Here is a 13229-nt window from a genome sequence, read left to right as displayed (position 1 = left end):
GCCTCATCCCCACCCCCTCAGCCCAATCCCCACCCTCTCAACCTCATCCCCAACCCCTCAGCCCAATCCCCGTCCGCTCAGCCTAATCTCACCTCCTCAACCTCATCCTGATTCCAAAAGGTTTACAGGTTCAATCAGAGGATGCCTGGAAGTTTCTATGTGTCTTGGGAACTGTAGCCCCAAGTGTAACCCCTCTCCCAGCTCCCCCCTTGGCCTGTCATGTACTGGCAGCGTGTACAGTCATCGCCCCAGAAGGAAGCAGCATCTAAGTCAGATTGTAATTCTCCTAAGGGAGGGATGACATTCAAGGGAAACAGTGAAGGATGGTGAGGCGCCCAGCAACCAGCCATTGCAACCCCCTGGCCTAGGGTCACTAGATGCAAATAAAAATGCAGGACGCCCGTTAAATTTGAATTTCAGATAAACAACGAGTAACTTTTTAGTACAACTTTGTCCCAAATATTGCAATGACATTTACTTACACTAAAAGAATTACTAGTTGCTTAACTGAAATTTAACTTTAACTGGATGTCCTATATTTTATCAGGTAGCCATACCCAAAGCCTGAAGGCGACTTGGTGTTACCGGAGCGCAGAGAGTTGGGGGCTGGAGAAGGTCGGGGAGGCCCAGCAGGAACAGTGTTCACTGAAGTGTACAGACCGGAAACAGAGCCCACTGCCGCTAAGGGCAAGGAGGAAGATGGTATCTCTCTCTCCTCTCGCCCTCTCATCTCCTGAGGGCACTTCCCCATGGCAGAAGGCAGTTGGAAACCAGTCTACAAGACAGCCTCACTGCTATAACCCTTAGGAGTTTGCATCCCGGAGCAGCAGCCAGCAGAGAAGGCAGAAAATGGACATGGAGGTTGAGGCAAACAGACTAAGCAGCATAAAAATATTCTGCATAGCTTCTAGAAGCATATGGAAAATTTTGTTTTTTTTTGCTTAATACCACCAGTAAAGCTGAATTCATAGAAAGCAAATATTTGCAGTGTCTCCAATTGCACAATAACAATAGAGCTTGAATTTCATATGGATATATTTACTCACACACATGAAGACACCTCTTTCTAAACATGTACATGTTCAGGAAGCTGGGGAAGGTGCTTTAATGAGTGAAGATGACACTGTAAAGTGTCTCTCAGACAGGTAAAGACTTCTCATTTTGCACCTGGGAACTATCTCAAGACAGAAACAAGTAATTCCATTGGCCATATTTTTGCTGGCAATTAAAAAGCGAACCCGGGCCAGGTTTAACTTGCTATTAGAGTTGAATGAATTAAGCGTCTTTGGCACCTCCAGTGATTTTTGGTAGTAATAAGTATAATTAAATTTGTTTATTATTTCTAACTTCTTTGCCCTCTCCAAGACCAAGTTAAACATTAAAGACAGTGCTAAGAAGGGGGAGGGGTAACACTGAAGTCCAATACAGACCCTTTAGCTTAAGGAAGGAGGTGGGGCAGGAGGTTGGGAAGCATCTGGAAAGGTCTGAGAAGGATGGGGCTCCTAGCTCTGCCTGGTCCTGTCTCTTAATTCCCTCCAGCTCCTTGTGCAAGTCATTTAACCTCTCCAGACCTGTTTTTGTTTATTTGTTTGTTTTTATCTCTGCACTAAGGGGGTTCGTTTTGAGCCATGTAGACCTTTTCCTGAACTAAGAGTCTCTGGATCCCGTATGTGCTTTGGAAACTCAATTCTCAATAATCTCATGGGACAAGAATAAACAGAAATCACATCCTATTATACTAACAAAGGTGTCTTCACTACCCAGGATTAACCCAAAGACTGGCCAAGCCCGCTGGGGCTCAGCTTCCGTTCAGCTGATTTTACCTTGTAGCTTCTAGAGGAGCCATGGCTGTAGTAGGAGGGGAGTGGGAAGGAAATCCTTCCCGGAATGCTTAGGACACGATAAAGAGGAAAGTTTTCTCACTCCTCACGTAAGATGAAAAGGGGATTTATTTCAGCAAAGGCACAACCGCCTCAATGCCTACAGGATCCACCCAATGGTTAAAGAAAGGCAGAGGCCGGGCGCGGTGGCTCAAGCCTGTAATTCCAGCACTTTGGGAGGCCGAGGCGGGTGGATCACGAGGTCAAGAGATCGAGACCATCCTGGTCAACATGGTGAAACCCCGTCTCTACTAAAAATACAAAACGTTATCTGGGCAGGCGTGGTGGCCCATGCCTGTAGTCCCAGCTACTCAGGAGGTTGAGGCAGGAGAATTGCCTGAACCCAGGAGGCGGAGGTTGCGGTGAGCCGAGATCGCGCCATTGCACTCCAGCCTGGGTAACAAGAGCGAAACTCCGTCTCAAAAAGAAAGAAAGAAAGAAAGAAAGGCAGAAGAGGCCGGGCGCGGTGGCTCAAGCCTGTAATTCCGACACTTTGGGAGGCAGAGGTGGGTGGATCACGAGGTCAGGAGTTGGAGACCAGCCTCGCCAACATGGTGAAACCCTGTCTCTACTAAAAATACAAAAATTAGCCAGGCGTGGTGGCACGCGCCTCTAATCCCAGCTACTCAGGAGGCTGAGGCAGGAGAACTGCTTGAACCCGTGAGGCAGAGGTTGCAGTGAGCCGAGATCTAGGCACTGCACTCCAGCCTGAGTGATAAAGCAAGACTTTATCTCCAAAAAAAAAAAGACAGAGGATGAAATGGGAAAAAAAATTACAATACATGGGCAGTCCTTATGAAAGCCTGTATTCTGTATTTTAACTTATTTATTAATATATCGCTTCATCTCCTGACTGCATCCATTAGCTTTAAGTCTTTCATGTTCCATGATCACAAATTCAAAGAAAGACATCCATAATCATCTGCCCAAGACTTTATACCCCCTCCAGGAGCCACAGAAAAAAGTTAGATCCCCTTAGAAGTTTGGGGGAGCACTCTTCTACTCTGCACAGCTAAAAGGAGCAAAAAGAAAATGCACGCCTCTCTCAGTTGTCCTGCATCTGACCTGCATCGTAGAAATCTGATGCTTGTTTTTCCATCCTGGCTGAAGAGGTATAAGCACCAAGGCTGTTCATCTGGGTCTCAAGTTGCACAGCCTAGGAAGATCCTGGGAAGATACTCAGGAGCTTATCGAGATTGTGGGGTGCTGAGAAAGTAACCTCACACTAAGTCCTCTTTAGGAATGAGAACACAACAATGGATTCTTATGCATCAACCAGCGTTCCGATGACCTCGCAGGAAGACCACAATCAAAGAGAAAATTCCAAGTTATAATGAGTCGTGCGTGTCTCAGCGCGACAGTAATGTTCTCCAGCCTTTGAAGTTCGCAAGGAATATGAAAATCCAACTGGAGGTTCCACGGGGCCACGGTGAGGGCCCCAGGGGGTGGCAGGAATGGGGATCCCACAGGCACGTGTCCTTGGTTCCTATCTATAAAATTGCCAGATTTAAACAGACAGCTGCTGTTCAAGCTCTTAAAATGCTGTGTGCAGGGAAACGTGGAGCTGCCTCGAGCCTGCTCGCCCAGCAGTCAGTCTGATGAGAAATGCAGTTGAAAGAACAGGCTGGAAAGCCAAATACCTGTCAGGCTCTTTCACACTGCAATGTTGCCAGAAGGTCTATAAAAATGTCACTGTCCCTCAGCTGCCGGTGATTATATTACCCTTTACATTGGCTGTTGGTAATTAAAAAAAAAAAAAAAGGCAAATATCATTTTTGCACTGCTCTGGCCTTCCTCTGGCCTTTTTCAAATAATAATAGACTAAATATAAAGAGACAGAAGTCATTACTGGGCTCTTTAACTAGTGCCAAGGAAAATGAATAATTAAGGAAACATTACTTGAAAGAAATTTACACAGTTGCTTTTAAGTCAGAACTAAATAAGAACTCTTTAAAAATACATCATTTCCCCTTTATCTTAACACAGCATTCGAACTCTGGCCTAATATGGTGGCTACTGTTTAGATCTTACCAGGAAAAAAAAAATGCTTTTAGTTTCCATTATCCTATTATAAGTCTCAAATCAGACAGAGACACAGGGGAGAGATGAGGCGGCCAGGGAGGTAGAGGCTGGTCTGTTTGCACAGCTTCCTTCACATCTGGCCTACCAGCTAATACTTAATTTTGTTCACCTAGGACAGCAATTCTCAGACACAGTTCTCTGACCCCCCTTGAACATCTATCTCAATTGCAGGAAGCCTAGCAATTTTTAGATCATGTGCTCAATTTTGTTCTCTGAAGCTGTCAAGAAGAAGTATGCACAGATAACCCCTACCTATGCTTCGGCATCTGACTTGGTCCTTGAGTCATTCCCTAGCCCTCCTCACTCTCTGGCTCTCTCTCCCTTTCCCTGTCTTGCTTCCTTCCCTGCATTTGAGTCTTTAGCCTCCCGTACACAAAGAGAATTAAACAGAGCTGGCACCAGACTCGATGGGACACGCTGTCTGTCCACTGGGTGACAATCTTGACCAGTTCGAGCATAGTAAGATTGTTTAGCAGGAAACCCAGGACTTGGAGCCGCTTTTCTCAGACTGGTGCCATGACATCAAGTGGTCCTGAGGCCTGAGGCATGGCCACCTCTGCGGTGCCAGACCCAGAGACAACCTGAAGTCTGACAGTCCAGGTGTGTGGCTGCTGGATAATATGAAGCTGCAATCAGAGAGGCAACCTGGGTTCCTGATGTTGTCTTAGTGCACATTATGTTTGAGGCCTGAAGCATTGGGCCTTGGGAATTATTTGATCGCCTGTTCAGACAGATGTTCTGTGTCCTCTCTTCTCAAATGCCCCAACCCTCCATGCACAGGTGCTACGTGTGCAATAGCCCCACTCCTTTCTTCTCTGTTATGGGCTGACTTGCGTCCCCCAAAATTTATAGGATGAAATCCCAACCCACCTCCTCAGAATGTAGTTGTATTGGAGGAGAAGGTCTTAAAAGAGGTGCTTAAGTTAAAGTGAGGCTGTGGTAGTGAGGCCCTGACCCAACATGGCTGGTGTCCTTAGGGGAACAGACATAGGGCACAACCGTGTGAGTAGACACCAAGGGGGTGGCCATCCCCAAGCCAAGGAGAGAGGCTCACAGTCTCAGGAGAAACTAAACATGCCCACATGTTGATCTTGCACTTCCCCAGAATGATGAGAGAATTAACTTCTGTTGTTTCAGCTCCGAGTATGTGACACTGTGTTATGGCCTAACAAAACTAATCCACTCTACAAAGGTCAATATTTTGCTCCTTCCTGAAAAATGTATTGTATTATTAGGGGTGTTATAACAAACTGCTAAAACGTGGGCAACTTAGAACAACAGAAATTGAATGCCTCACAGTTCTGGAGGCTGAAAGTCCAAGATCAAGGTGTCAGCATCATTGATTCCTTCCAAGGGCCACGAGGGGGAAACTGCCCCACACCTCTCTCCCAGCTCCTGGTGCTTCACTAGTGGTTTTGGTGCTCCTTGGACTGTACATGCATCCCCCGGCCTCCACCTCTGTCTTCACATGGGGTTCTTCCTGTGTACCTGTCTGTCTCTGGCTCCAAACTTCACCTTTTCATCAGGACACCTGTCATATTAAATTAGGCCCCACTCTAATGATCTCATGATTCTTTATATTGAGATATAATCCACAAATAAAAAATGTATATTATTTACAGTGTACAACACATGTTTTATGTATACATTATGATAATTGAATTCTGATGACCTCCTCTTAACTTGATCATCTGTATTTCCAAATAAGTTCACATCCACAGATACCTGGGCTAATACTTTGATAGCAGCACAAAGCAGACAGATGCCTAGGCAGATAGGGGAGTATCCCTGGTGAAAGCTCACCTCCAAGCTAAAGACAATTTAAAGCTGGAAAACCAAGCCACAAGTCAAATCCATGGACTGGATTGAGAACCGGACTTCCCATTTGGTGCACTTTCTGCTGATTCCTCTTCATCTATTTTGCATAAATCTATCCTTTCCTAACTGGATTTTCAACACTGCCTTGATCACCTTTGAGTGGTAGCTTTGCTTTAAGCTTTCTTTGCATACTCACAAACGAGTCAGCATGCATTCCCCGTATTCTAAGCCCATAAAAGCCCCGGACTCAGCCACACGGACAGAGACAACTTGACTTTCCCATTCCCTCTTCACTGAGAGCTGGTTCCTCACTCAATAAAATTCTCCACCCTCATCACCCTTCAATTTTCAGTGTGACCTCATTCTTCCTGGATATGGGACAAGAACTTGGGACTTACCAAATGTAGGGGCTGAGCATGCAGTCATGGTGGCCATGGGAGCCACAGGCCAGAGCACAAGCCAGACACATCCCCAGCAGGCCAAATAGGTGGTGTGGCCCTTGCTGCAGGCCCAGCACAGGAGCTGAGGAAAATCCAACATCTTCCTGGAGGACACAACTCAATCCACAGCCACTGCTTATAGAAATATACTTATGTCTAGAATGCCAATGCCAGACAATTATTTATGCCTAAACAGAGTGAAGCCACTATCATTCCTGCCTCTAAGTCTTTGCAATCTACTCATTAATGTTTTTAGTGCCTTTATTAGAGGATAGAACTTTTCTTGGCTCAGTAAGAAAGAGAATATATCTGCAGGTGCACCCTGAGAATCCCCACTGCAATGCACATGTGGAAGAGTGGCTGTTTCCTGGCAGAAGGTTTCATGGCCCAGTAGGTGTAGGACAACTAAAGGATTGTGGCATAAAAGGTTTGGTGACTAGGAAAAGCTGGAAGAAGCAGGAAGGAAATTGAAAGAGGTTGGGAGTTGCAGAAATTTTTGTGTGTGTTCATTCAGATCATTGTATTTTTCTCATCCATGTATTTTCTGTCCTGTGGACTTGGCCTTGGCACCCAGGGGAGAGAACAGTGTTTTGAAGGAGACTTTTTCCTGAGCCTACATGGCCCCATTAGACTTGGAACAGAGAAAATCAGAGGCGAGCAGCTGATTCTTCTGACAAGAACAAGACAGGAAGAGAAGAAGAAAGACTGGCAGAGTCTTTAAAAGCCACCTTAACTTGTTTGCCTTGCCCAGAGGTGATTAATTATACATCATCACAGGAAAGGCGCATGTTTCGGAAATGCTCTTCAGTGAACTACATCCATTTGTGTTTTCACGGAGTCAATCCAGGTGATTAAGGCAGAGGGACGACTTTTATAAAGAGAAAAATCTACAAAGCAGTTTCATTCCACACGTATTTGCTCTTTCAAAGCAAATTCAGCAGGAAATCCAAATCACTGATGCAAACCTTTGCAGTTTAATTTGTTCCCAGGGGCGTACTGGGGGCCATTATCCCAGAAGCATATACATGAAAATCCCATTATTTAAAGCATATTCATTGTATTTCTGTTTAACCCTAGGCTGTTCATTGAGAAGTTAACAGTAAATAGGAAGAAAGTCGAGGATGATAGGAAGTAACTTAGGGGGTATTTAATGCCAACAGGAAGGACACCAGCTTGGCAGCACTTGGAGGTTATTATAAGAGTTTGTCTAAATATCGCCCACAGCAACGAGTCATGGGCTGGTGTCTGCGTGTGTGTGTGTGTGCACGCGCATGCACACGTACAATCTAGGTGATTTAGGTGAATTGGTGCTTTGGGCAGTGCCAGCCCACAAAGTCATTGCTACTGGCCACTTGAAAATTCTGAGGTTCCCTGTTTTGGGAAAATCCATAGTTTGGGACACCACTGAACTTCTGAAATCTGCCCAGTAAGGCACATGGCTGCACATTATTACTTTGCTGGAAGAAAACATAAAGTATTAACCAGGCGAACTATTTAAAAGACACCTCGGCATAATTTCCTTCTAGTCCAGCCTTCCTTAACACCTTGGCACACGAAGTGACATGTGTTATATTTTTGCTGATATTGGTCCGACCAGGCACAGTCTGCCTCTTTCATACCTCAGAGATGTTAGAGCAGCCATTTCTGCACTCTGCTGTTGGGGTGCTCACCCATCCGCCCCCTCCCCACATCCTCTGCCTTCTCTTCCCTGGTTCATTGGAGAGGTAGTGTGAGTGCCTCTCTAACCCACACATAGCGTGTCCTGTTTTACAGAAAAGGTTTCGTCTTGTTCCAGTCATCTTTTGGATGAGCTTGGCAGCTGTCACACAATAGCACAGAGACAGCAGTGACGACCAGGCAGGGCACCCTGCAGTGGCGGGACCTCCCAGGCCACTCATGCCCACTGGTAGCCCTTGCTCTGGCAGAACCAGAATTCCAGGGCTATGTTGTTTCTTCTCTTTTGAATTTGTGAACTCTTCACACCTGTTCTCATGCATTATGCCCATGCCTGGTTTTGCCGGAAGGAACTGACGACCTTCCACTCTTCGAAGATATAACCCAGGGAGATATTCCGTAACTCCGCATGTGAGACCAAAGGAGGACCCAACAAACTACAGTTGCTCACCTTACTTCTGCCTTCTTCTCCAGGTGGAGATGTGTCCTTTTTATCCACTCTTTCTAACACCAAAGACAAAGAGGAGGAGATATTGCTCAAGGAATCATCATCATCATCACCATCAAGGTCATCATCATTTAACCAGTCTGGTCTTCCAAAGGCCATTCGATGAGTTAACTTGTTATTGTTAACCAGCTTCATGGGTTGTTTTAGTAGAACACGGACATCGCCCAAAACTTTACGAGGAGCAGCCAGCCAACATGTGGCAGTACCATGAACAGAACTACCTCTGTAGGGAGTAAAAAAAGGATTCATAAACAGCTTAAATGCTATTCAATAGAAAAGGTGTTTTTTAAATAAATAACTGAGGTGCCCATACAATGGAATTTATGTAGTGGTTTAAAAGAAAGAATCCATCTCTATTATATGGATGTATCTTTCTGATATCTTGCAAAGTAGGAATGCAAATTAAAGAACAATATATATAGCATGATCCCACATATGTTAAAATAAACATCCAAAACTATTGGCAGGGGAATTGAAAGAAAGTTTCCATGGTTTTATTTGGGCAATTTAAAACTAAAAAACAAAGATAAGCTCTCTCCCTTCAAAAACTTCCAGTCAATGAAGGAAGGAAAGGTGAACAAATCTGACATATTTTGAAATTTTGCTCCGGTGTGGTGCAAGTCATTTCACTAGAGATCACTGCAGGGAGAGCCAGGACTTGTCCTGGAGACCTTCCTGCAAAGCTCAGGACTGGATGGGGGCTTTGAAGAATGGGTAAGGTTTAGAAAGATGGAGAAAAAGGAGGAAGACTGTAAGACAATGTCTTCTGTTGCTGTCACTATTGGATGAATGGAGGAAGAACACACTCTACCCTCCTTCTTCATCATTCCTATCCATTTTCTCCCAGTGGCAAAGTCATTACAGAAGTTTGCACTCCAGCAGTTAATAAAAACTCTGGGCTGGGCATGGTGGCACACACCTGTAATCTCAGCTACTGAGGAGCCTGAGGCAGGAGGATCACTTGAGGCCAGGAGTTCAACCCCAGCCTGGGCAACATAGTAAGACCCTGTCTCTACAAATAAAAATTGAAAAATAAAATTAAAAATCTTGGAAACAAGATTTATGGAAGGAATAGAAATATGCATTATGCCTTCAAAACAAAGTAAAACATCCCATTTCCTTTAACATAAATATCAGTATGAAGCAAGGAAAAAAAAAAGCAGCAGCCCAGATTCAAGGAGTGTATTTTAATATACTTAATTGACTTCTGATCGTTTTCTGATAATCCATTCTCTCATTCCACTAATTACAACTATTTTAAACAGAAGCGCATTAATTCTATGTTAATATTGCCTTTCTAATGAAAAGGAGATTAAGAATAGCCTTTCTAATTGCCCTAGACTGATTCCTCCTTTTAGTCATAATGTGCTGCCCAAAGCCTCCTACTTACGGGCTCTTCCTGGTTCTAAGAACTTTTAAGTGCCTCTCAGCAGCTTCCTTGTTATAATAAAGGCGTGTGAAGCCCGCCGTACCTCAGCTGCACACAATTAATCCCCTACCAGGATGCTGCTGGATGAATGATTCAGCAACCTTTCAAAGGGCCTGGCTAATCTTTATGCACAGCCAACATATGTTACGACAAAGTTAATCCAACATGCAACATCAAGAAATTTAACAGATTTATTCACAGGAGAAGAAAGCGCATAAGCAAATAGACGAAGGCAGGGAGCACCAAGGCAGGATCCCTGAAGAGTAGGAAGCTCTGCCTGGACCTGGATAAAATGCTCACTTTGACTGATGCCAGGCAAGTCCACCATTTCCACAGTCCGCTGAAATCTGTTGCTTTGAAAGTTAACATTATTTTCACGGAAAAAAAGAAGTTGTGTGGTCAAATCAGTTTGAGAAACAATAGCCTAATCCAAGTTAAACAGGCTTTGTTCTCACTGCAGGACTACCCAGGACCTTTATTCCTGCTAATACGCATAGTGGATCTCCAGAACTGATAGAATTCAGCATTCTCAAGACTTTCTCAACCAAAGGTCCTCTGTGGTTATCACTACACATATATTGTTTAGAAAAGAATGACTTAGATCACTGAGTATATTTCTTGGGGACATATATGTCCTAAGACAATGTATAACGCCCCAACTCTGAGTCTAAGACATTGGGAATAATTGCCGTTAGCTACTTGGAATTATAGTAACTAGTGGGCAAGTTAAGCCAGTATACTTTGTTGTATCTAAAGTCTGATCCTTCCTTTCCATTATAAGGCTTTTGATTATTACCATCATGTCCTCCACAGCCTTCCTCCTCAACGTGTGATCCCTGAACCAGGAGGATGGTGACCATTGGGAACCTGCCTGAAATGCAGCATCTCACGCCCGGCTCAGACCTCCTGAATCAGAATCTGCATCTGGATGAGACTACAGGTAATGCACGTGGTGCTACAGTTTGGGAGCTCTGTTTTTCACTGCAGTGCCGCTTCTCTACGTCAGCATGCAATTGGATCATCTGGAGAGAAGGGATGACAAGAGCCATGGATGATATTTTCATGCAGCCCCTTGACCACAGCTGTTTTGAAGCCTGAGTTTGATCAATCCAGAAAACAACTCATCAAAACAAAACAGATCCTCAGCTCACCGCTGGTCTCACCTTTCCTATCAGCCTCAGCCTGTCCTTGAAGCTAATAACACCCCTCAGCTGTCATCCCTCAAGTGATGGGATGGGTATTATTGTACAGGATTACTGGGTAAGACTTTTTAAGCCATCCAGTTTTTACACTGTGCTGTGACTGTTCTTATGCAGTGTCTGTTACCCTCAGTCTCCCAAATCAACTGAATCAGAAATTCCTGCCACGCTAAACTTCATACACGTAACTAGCAAGAAGTGTTCTTTGAGCTTTAGACGTAGAAGAAATAGATTATGGGGAAATGATGCATTTTCTCTGCCATAATGAACTTGAAGCATATGTGCACTGCACAATTAAGGGTGCAGGACTGAGTTTGTGTCTGGGATTAGGTCACAAAGCTCTTGACCAGGATTAAGAGCTCAGGCAATGGTCACAAAACAGTTTTCAACCATGTGAGCTAACTGGGGAGTGAGCCAGCCGCCTTGATCCCATTAACATTAGGCTATAAGGAGCCTGTCCAAGGAGCTAGAGGGAAACAGATGACTATGGAGGACAGAGAGTACATGTATGGCTAAATAATTAGAAGTTTTCCCTCTTAAAAAAAAAAAAAAGGAATACATTACTTGACTGACAGAAACCAAAGTCCACATTTTGTCTTGGCCATTCCAACTGGATGATTAGAATATGGTGAAAGGGGAGAAGAGAAAACATAATGTAAAGTAATGTAAAACATTACTGTTTGAAGCATGACCCTGTAGGTTTTTTTCAAAGCCAATTTTTCCAGAAGCCTAACTGATTGGCACAGTCTCAAACCTCTGTAGGTAATTTAAAGTCCTGGTCTACATCTGCAACTTTGCCAAGGAACTACACATGCAAATCTTATCATTACTAATAATAGACTTGAAGCTTTTCCTGCCTAAAACCCCAGTGAAGTGCTTAGAGAAACACCCATGCAATGGGTGGGTCTCCTCATTTCTCTGGATGAAGGAGAGCACCTAAGGTGGGCACATGGGACAGTCATCCCTTCCTTCCTGCTTGAAAGCCCCCAGTTTCTGACATCACCGGGGTGCTACAGTTTGGGAATCTCTGCCCTACATTGCAGTGCTAGTTCTCTATGTCAGCATGCAGCTGGATCATCTGCAGAGAAGGGATAACAAGAGCCATGGATGATATTTTCATGCAGCCTCTTGACCACATCTGTTTTGAAGCCTGAGTTTGATCATTCTGGAAAACAAACAACTGTCAAAACAAAACAGATCCTAAGATCACTACTGATCTCACCTTTCCTATCAGCCTCAGCCTGTCCTTGAAGCTCATAACACCCCTCAGCTGTCATCCCTCAAATGATGGAATGGCTATTATTGTAAAAAGTAAGGCTATAGAGGACCTGATGTTACCCCTCACCATGGCTGTTCTGAAAAGAAGAATTTTGCAGTAATATCTCTGCCCTTCAGTGTAGCCCCCTCTAGGAATCCCAGAGATATCAAATAAGATACAAAAGCAGCACTTTTTTCTTGATAAACTGAGGGACAAAGTACTTTTATAGAAGACCTTGCTGGAGAGGCTGCCTGTGTTCTGTGCTGTCGTTTTGTTTCCTATCTAATTCCTATTAACATCCATGGAAGTAAAGAAGATGATCCTTAAGTCTTGTCCTTAATTTCTTTATAGCATCTCTTCTTTATAGTGGGTCACGTGAATCAACGCAAACTCAAACATTGCATACTCAGCCAGCAACTCAGGTGGCAATGATTTAGTTTGTTATTGTTTGAGGCACCTCAGGATACAAACCCTGCACATAGTCAGATTGCAGGTATAAGGCATGGTAATAGACTCTGGTCATTTGTGCAAGCCAAGAAGTTCTCAGACTATAAAACAGTGGGATTGGTGCCAAGATCCAAGTTGGCATAGGATGCTGAGGAAACACAGTGTGCCCCTCATCTGGGCTAACTGGTGACATCTGTTTTAGGTTTAGAGTTAAAAATAATGAGTCACCTGGGAAATCAAGGAGGAAAGGACATTCTAGACCAAGGACACAATGTTTGGGAGGAAAAAGAGAAAATGCTTAGTACATCTGCAGATGACCAGCTCAGAGGGTGTGGAGAAAAGGGTGTATAAGAAAGATGGGAGGTAACAGAGGAAAGTAGGCATCAGGGCTGAACCTAATGCCAAAGGGCCTTGTAAGTCAAGCTGAGGAGTGTGGATCTCATCATAGGGTCTCTGAAGAACTTAAGGCATTTGACAGGGCCAGATTGCCCTTT

This window comes from Cebus imitator, unplaced genomic scaffold (assembly GCF_001604975.1).
Source record: "Cebus imitator isolate Cc_AM_T3 unplaced genomic scaffold, Cebus_imitator-1.0 Scaffold223, whole genome shotgun sequence".
Classification (NCBI taxonomy): Eukaryota; Metazoa; Chordata; class Mammalia; order Primates; family Cebidae; genus Cebus; species Cebus imitator.
This window is presented reverse-complemented; position numbering follows the sequence as displayed.